Genomic DNA, 8,166 nt, shown 5'->3' on the forward strand with positions numbered 1-8,166 from the left:
ATAGAAATATAAATTTAAAGCTGAATAAAATTAGAACAAGTCCATGAGAGCCAAAGTACAACCCTGAGTATATCCCACCTGAATTTAGAGACTACCTCAAGAGTAGATTTGATACATTGAACACTAATGACCAAAGACGAGATGAGTTGTTCAGTGACATCAAGGACATCATACATGAAGAAAGCAACAAGTCATTAGAAAGACAGGAAAGAAAGAAAAAGCAAAATGGATGTCAAAAGAGACTCTGAAACTTGCTCTTGAACATTGAATAGCTAAAGCTAATGGAAGAAATGATGAAGTAAAAGAGCTGAAGAGAAGATTTCAAAAGGAGGCTCCAGAAGACAAAGTAAAGTATTATAATGACATGTGCAAAGACCTAGAGTTAGAACACCAAAAGGGAAGAACATACTCAGCATTTTTCAAGCTGAAAGAACTGAAGAAAAAATTCAAGCCTCGAGTTGCAATATTAAAGGATTCTATGGACAAAATACTGAATGACACAGGAAACATCAAAAAAAGATGGAAGGAATACACAGAGTCACTGTCCCAAAAAGAATTGGTCAACATTCAGTCATTTCAGGAGGTAGCATATGGTCAGGGACCATTGGTACTGAAGGAAGAAGTCCAATCTGCACTGAAGACATTGGCGAAAAACAAGGCTCCAGGAATTGACAGAATACCAATTGACATGTTTCAACAAACAGATGCAGCACCGGAAGTGCTCACTCGTCTATGCCAAGAAATTTGGAAGACAGCTACTGGCCAACCTACTGGAAGAGATCCATATTTATGCCTATTCCAAAGAAAGGTGATCCAACTGAATGCGGAAATTATCAAACAATATCATTAATATCATATGCAAGTAAAATTTTGCTGAAGATCATTCAAAAGTGATTGTAGCAGTACATCAATATGGAACTGCCAGAAATTCAAGCCAGATTCAGAAGAGGATGTGGAATGAGGGATATCATTGCTGATGTCAAATGGATCCTGGCTGAAAGCAGAGAATACTACAAAGATGTTTACCTGTGTTTTATTGACTATGCAAAGGTACTCAACTGTGTGGATCATAACAAATTATAGATAACATTGTGAAGAATGGAAATTCCAAAACACTTAATTGTGCTCATGAGAAACCCGTACATAGACCAAGAGGCAGTCATTCGAACATAACAAGGGGATACTGTGTGGTTTAAAATCAGGAAAAGTGTGTGTCAGGGTTGCATCCTTTCACCATACTTCTTCGGCTGTATGCTGAGCAAATAATCCGAGAAGCTGGACTCTATGAAGAAGGATGGGACATCAGGATTGGAGGAAGACTCATTAACAACCTTTGGTATGCAGATGACAGAACCTTGAGTGCTGAAAGCAAAGAGGGTTTGAAGCACTTATTGATGAAAACCCAAGACTACAGCCTTCTGTATGGAATACACCTCAACATAAAGAAAACAAAAATCCTCACAACTGGACCGAAAAGCAAGATCATGATAAATGGAGAAAAGATTGAAGTTGTCAAGAATTTCATTTTACTTGGATCCACAATTAACGCCCATGGAAGCAGCATCAAGAAATCAAACGACACATTGCACTGGGCAAATCTGCTGCAAAAGACTTCTTTAAAGTGTTAAAATGCAAAGGTATCACCTTGAAGACTAACGTGTGCCTGACCCAAGCCTTGGTGTTTTCAGTTGCCTCACATGCATGCGAAAGCTGGGCAATGACTAAGGAAGACCAAAGAAGAATTGACACCTTTGAGTTATGGTGTTGGCGAAGAATATTGAATATACCATGGACTGCCAAAAGAATGAACAAATATGCTTGGAAGAAGTCCAGTCAGAATGCTCCTTAGAAGCGAGGATGGTGAGACTTCGTCTCACATACTTTGAACATGTTATCAGGAGGGACCATTCCCTGGAGAAGAACATCATGCTTGGTAAAGACGAGGGTCAGTGAAAAAGAGGAAGACCCTCAACGAGATGGACTGACACAGTGGATGCAACAATGGGCTCAAGCATAACAACGACCGTTGTAATGGTGCAGGACCAGGGAAGTGTTTCATTCTGTTGTACATAGGGTCGTTATTAGTTGGAACCAACTTGATGGCACCTAACAACAACATGTATATATTGCATTTGTATCTCCTTTTTTCCAAACCAAGCATCCTGATTCTTAAGGACACAAGGGATGATAGAATTAAAATATCCCGTAATTATTACAGTGACACCTGTTTTCTGTTGACTGGGTCTTCTTTGCCTATTTTCAATATGTGTCCCTTTCTCTGTGATTTTTTAAAATATTTTTCTTAACTTCTTTTTAAAATATATTTTATTGTGTTTTAGGTAAAAGTTTACACAGCAAGTTAGGTTCTCATTTAACAATTTTTATACAAATTGTTCTGTGACATTGGTTACAATTTTCACAATGTGTCAGCATTCTTGTTATTTCCACTCAGTTCTGTTTCCATTGACCTAGGTTCCCTTCCCCTCCTTGTCTTCCTAGCTTTGTTTTTGAATAAGTGTTGATCATTTGCTTTCATGTAGTTGATTGTTTAAGGGAGCACATTACTCATGGGTTTTATAAGCCAATCTGTTTATCTGGCTGAAAGGTGATCTCCAGAAATAGCTTCAGTTCCAAGTTCAAAGAATATCTTAGGGTGATAGCCTCAGTGGTTCCTTTAGTCTCTATTGGTCCAGTAGGTCCGGCCTTTATTAGGAATTTGAATTTTGTTCTACATTTTTCTCACATTCTAACTGAGACCTTCTATTGTGTCCCTGGTCAGAATGGTCAGTAGTGGTAGCTGGACACCATTTAATTTTTCTGGTCTCATGTTAGAATAGGCCGTGGTTTATGTGGGCTATTAGTCCTGTGGACTAGTTTCTTCTTTGATTCTTTGATTTCCTTCATTCTTTTTTGCTCCAGATGAGTAGAAATCAATAATTGTATCTTAGATGACCAACCTTTTTTTAAAAAAAATATTTTTTTATGTTTTTGGAGAAAATGTACATAGCAAATTGGGTTCTTATTTAACAATTTCTATACATATTATTCAGTGACATTGTTTACACTTTTCGCAAAGCATTCTCATTATTTCCATTGTGGTTGTTCTGTTTCCATTAATCTAGCTTCCTTGTCCCCCCTTATTTTCTAGTCTTTGGTCTAGGGTAAATGTTGACTATTAGGTCTCATTTTGATGATTGTTTAGAGGAGCACAGTACTCATGGATGATATTATTTATTTTATGAGCCACTCTCTTTTGGCTGATAGGTGACCACTGGGAGTGGTTAGAATTCCAACTTTAAAGGGTATCCCAGGGCAATATTCTCGCGGGTTCCTTTGGTCTCTACTGGTTCAGTAAGTCTGGCTCTTTTTAGGAATTTGAGTTTTGTTCTAGATTTTTATCCCATTCTATCCGGGACCATTTAATGTGTCCCTGGTTGGAATGGTTGGTAGTGGTAGCTGGGCACCATCGAGTTCTTCTGGTCTAAAGGTAGGTGAGGCTGCGGTTTGTGTAGACTATTAGTCCTGTAGACTAGTTTCTTCTTTGAGTCTTTGGTTTCCTTCTTTTTCTTTTGCTCCAGACACATAGAGACTGATAGCTGTATCTTAGATGGCCGCTTGCAAGCTTGTAAGACTCCAGACGCTACTCACTAACCTAGGATGTAGAACATTGTCTTTATGAACTTTGTTATGCCAGTTGACTAAGTTGTCCAACAAGACTATGGTTCTAAACCTTTTAACCCAGTAAACCAATCCTGCAGGTTGTTTGGATATGTCTAGGAAGTCTCCATAACTGTGCCTCTCAGTGCTTTATTATGTATATGGATATATATGCAGCACACACAAACATGTATATACATATGCCTACAGATACACCTATTTATGCACGTGCATTTATTCACATATGCCTTCCTATACACATATATGTATACGTATCTACCTATGTAACCACACACATATTTTTTGGTTGTTATTACTGTTGTTGCAAAGTTGTATATGTTGCAGCATTTACCGAAATTGTCCCTTTTTCTTGTGTACTTCTTAATGTCTTCATTTACCTTGGTTAAGCTGTGTAAACTTCACACATATTTGGAATTGCCTTTCCTATCACCAAAAATGACAAGTGTCTACTATCTAGAAAATGATTTACCCTCCCTCTCCCTCCCATCTCTGGTAACCATCAAAGATATTGCTTTCTGCGAGTGTATCTATTCTTGACTTTTTATAATAGTGGAATCATACAATATTTGTCTTTTTGTGATTGGCTTATTTCACTCAACATAATGTCCTCCAGAGTTATCCATGTTATAAGATGTTTCGTGGACTCTTCATTATTTATAGTTGCATGGTATTCCATTGTATGTATGCACCACAATTTGTTTATTCATTCATCTGTTGATGGGCACTTAAGTTGTTTCCATCTTTTTTGCTATTGTGAATGATGCTGCAATGGATATAGGTGTGCATATGCCTATTTGTGTCACTGCTCTTATATCTCTTGGCTATATTCCTAGGAGTGGGATTGGTGGATCAGAAGGTATTTCTATTTCTAGCTTTTTGAAGAAGCAACATACCGTTTTCCATACTGGTTGTACTATTTTACAATCCCACCAGCAGTATATAAGAGTTCCAATCTCCCCACAACCTTGTTGTTTTCTGGTTTTGTTTTGTTTTTTTTTTTTTTATTGTTGCCACTTTTGAAGGGCTGAGATGGTATCTGATTGTAGTTTTGATTTCCATCTCTAATGGCAATGATTGCAAGCATCTTTTCATGTATTTGTTGGCCACCTGAGTGTCCTCTTTGGTGAAGTGTCTGTTTATGTCCTTTGCCCATTTTCTGATTGGATTGTTTGTCTTTTTGTTGTTGAGTTGTTAAAGTTTTCTATATATTTTAGAGATTAGACCCTTTTCAGATAGGTCTTTGTCGAAGTTTTTTCCCAGTCTGTAGGTTCTCTTTTTATTCTTTTGGTAAAATCTTTTGATGAACATAAGTATTTAATTTTTAGGAGGTCTCATTTATCTAATTTATCTTCTGTTGTTAATGCATGTTTAGTTGTGTTTGATAGGCTATTTATGCCAAAACTTAGGACCCCTAGTTTTGTCACTGTGTTACCTTCCAGGTTAATTTATAGTTTTAGCTTTAACATTTAGTTTTTTGATCCATTTGGAGTTAGTTTTTGTACATGGTGTGAGGTGTAGATCCTGTTTCATTTCTCTGCCAATGAATACCCAGTTTTGCCAACACTATTTGTTAAAGGGACTTGTTTCTTCCCATTGAATGGACTCTGACCCTTTGTCAAAGATAAGCTGCCTGTAGATGGATGGATTTGCTTCTAGGTTCTCAATTCTATTCCATTGGTCTATGTGTCTGTCATTGAACCAGTACCAGACTGTTCTGATTACTGTGGCTGTATGGTAAGCTTTGAGATTGACAAGTATGAGGCCTCCTACTTTATTCTTCTTCTTCAGTATTGCTGTAGCTATTCAGGGTCTCTTTCCTTTCTATATGAAGTTGGAGATTACTTCTTTCATTTCATTAAAGAATGTTGTTAAAATTTGGATCGGGATTGTATTATATCTATAGATCACTTTGGGTAATTTTGACATTTTCACAATGTTAAGTCTTCCAATCCATGAGCATGGAATGTTTTTCCATTTATGTAGGTCTCTTTTGGTTTCTTGCAGTAGTATTTTATAGTTTTCCTTGTATAAGTCTTTTATGTCCCTGGTTAGGTTTATTCCTAGGTATTTTATCTTTTGAGGGGCTATTGTAAATTGTATTGTTTTCTTGATTTCCTTTTCAGAGTTCTCTTTGTTATTGTAGAAGAACCTAACTGATTTTTTGTGTTGATCTTGTACCCTGACACTTTGTTGAATCCTTCTGTTAGTTCCAATATTCTTGTGGAGTCTCTGGGGTCTTCTATGTATAGAATCATGTCATCTGCGAAGAAGGGTAGTTTCACTTCCTCCTTTCCAATTTGAATATCCTTTATTTACTTTTATTGCCTTATTGCTCTGGCTAAGACTTCCAGTGCAATACTGAACAAGAGTGGTGATAATGGCCGACTTCTGGGCAACATGGCACTATAATCAGAAGCACCATGCCGTCCCTTTACAGCAAAGATCTGAAAAACTAAGTCAAACAGAATCACATGTCAGTCCTGAAACCCTAAGCATCAAATGAAGAGATAAAGAACTCAACCAAGCACTGAATGGAATAAGAAACTGGCCAATAACAGAGAGAGAGGAGAGATACATGCAGAGGTCCCCTGTCAGCTACCACAGCATGGATCTGCCATCTTGGACTCCTATCAGAGATTGGTGAATGGAGGGTACAAGAAAGCAGCTTCACAGAGCTTCCAGCAGGAAACAGAACAACCAGTAACCAATGATACACACTTTCTCAGCCCCCGCCCCACCCTTCTTCACTCCCACTAGGCCTTCTCTGCATCCCACGGCCACAGTCTCTTGTCCGGCAAGCACCGGCTTCACCCTGGTGTCACTTGGATTCCACTCGCCCGCACTGGCCAGTTCCCAGAGTGCCATTTGTTGGCTGCTAGTGTTGCTTTTTTCCACTTCATTAGCTTTCTTGCTTACCTCTCACCACCTCCCCCTCCATTTTCTCAAAAACCAGGCTCCGCGGCCATTCTTGCTTCTTCCTGGAGGGCTGCAAAGCGCCACTCGACTGTGGAACTGCTTCCCAGCCCATGCTGCCACACTAGTGGGACCCCCGGGGCTTTTGTTTGTTTGTTTGTTCTAATTTGTTCTGTTTTGATTTGTTTCTTTCATTGTTTTCTTTTTCTTTTCATGGCTTGGAAGCCCCTTCTGGCCAGGCAGTGCCGTGCGGCTTGAGAGATACTCCCTTACTCCATGCAGACGCACAGTGACATCCATGAGGGCCTTTCCTTTTTCCTGTTTTTTTGTTTGTTTGTTTGTATCTTTGTTTTGTTTTCTTCTCTCTCTTTTTCCCTATTTGGCTTTATTTCAAGTTTCTCGATTTATTCATTTTTTTCTTTTACCCTTTTCCTCTTTTTTCTTTTTGTTTTCTCCATTTCTCAGTGTTTCATCTCTCCACTCCAATAGCAAGCTCCTTAGCACTCTTTTTTGTTTGTGTATATGCTTTTAGCTCCTGTCCTCTCTCCTCTTTATCATACCCATCTTAGCTGCACACATCACAATCTTCCTCCTCCTTCCTGCCTACCTGCAATATGCACTGAACATCACACCCCCAAGCAGCATAGGCATGGCCTACTGGAACCTGCCCTGCACTGATTCCAGCCCCGCCCTGTCGGCCCTAGTACATGCCACAAAAAATCCATCCCAGCAACTCCCCTTCACCTAGACTTGCCCTGCTGTACCATACCTGAGTGACTAATACTACCCATTGGAGAAGGAGGTGAAAAGTTTCCTGCCCACAGACAAGCAAACAACAAAGAATGCATAGCCCACGTGCTCAGACATAACCAAATGAAACAAAAAAGCAGGATGAAACAAACAAATCTACAACCAATAGGTAAGGAAAATAAATACTGAATGCCCCAAAGACAGCAGACAATATAAAAAAATATACAAAAACAGGACAGGATGGTCCCAGTAGGTGTCCAAAATAAAACACCAGATGACTTTCCAATAGAAGAAAACACACTAAAACTACATGATAGGGAATTCAAATCTCTAATATTCACAATTTTCCAAGAGTTGAAGCAAAAAGCAGACAAAACTAAGGAAAAAATAGACAAAATCATGGAAAAGGCATACACATTCATGGAAAACACAGACAAAAAAATGGAAGAATTCAAGAAAATAATACAGGAACAAAATGCTAAAATAAATTCACAACTAGAAATCATACAAAAACGACAATTAGAAATCCAAAAGATAAACAATAAGATTTGAGAAATGGACAGTGTCATAGAAGGGCTGAGGAACAGATTCAAAACGATGGAAGACAGGATCAGCGAAATTGAAGACAAACACTTGGACACAACTCTGTTAGAGGAAAAATCAGAAAAAAGAACAAAGAAAAATGAAGAAACCCTGAGAATTATGTGGGATACAATCAAAAGCAAAAATCTTCGAGTGATCGGAGTTCCAGAACAGGGGGAGAAAACAGAAAACACAGAGAGGATCATTGAAGAATTGCTTACAGAAAACTTCCCCAATATCATG

At 38.5% G+C, this 8,166-nt stretch overlaps 1 protein-coding gene across 3 annotated transcripts in view; it reads left to right on the top strand.

The window, feature by feature from the left end:
• Positions 1–8,166, top strand: part of MSRA (methionine sulfoxide reductase A) — a 798,651-nt gene that overhangs the window by 672,813 nt on the left and 117,672 nt on the right. The window lies entirely within an intron of this gene.

Source organism: Trichechus manatus, unplaced genomic scaffold (assembly GCF_000243295.1).
Source record: "Trichechus manatus latirostris isolate Lorelei unplaced genomic scaffold, TriManLat1.0 scaffold00091, whole genome shotgun sequence".
NCBI classification, from domain to species: domain Eukaryota; kingdom Metazoa; phylum Chordata; class Mammalia; order Sirenia; family Trichechidae; genus Trichechus; species Trichechus manatus.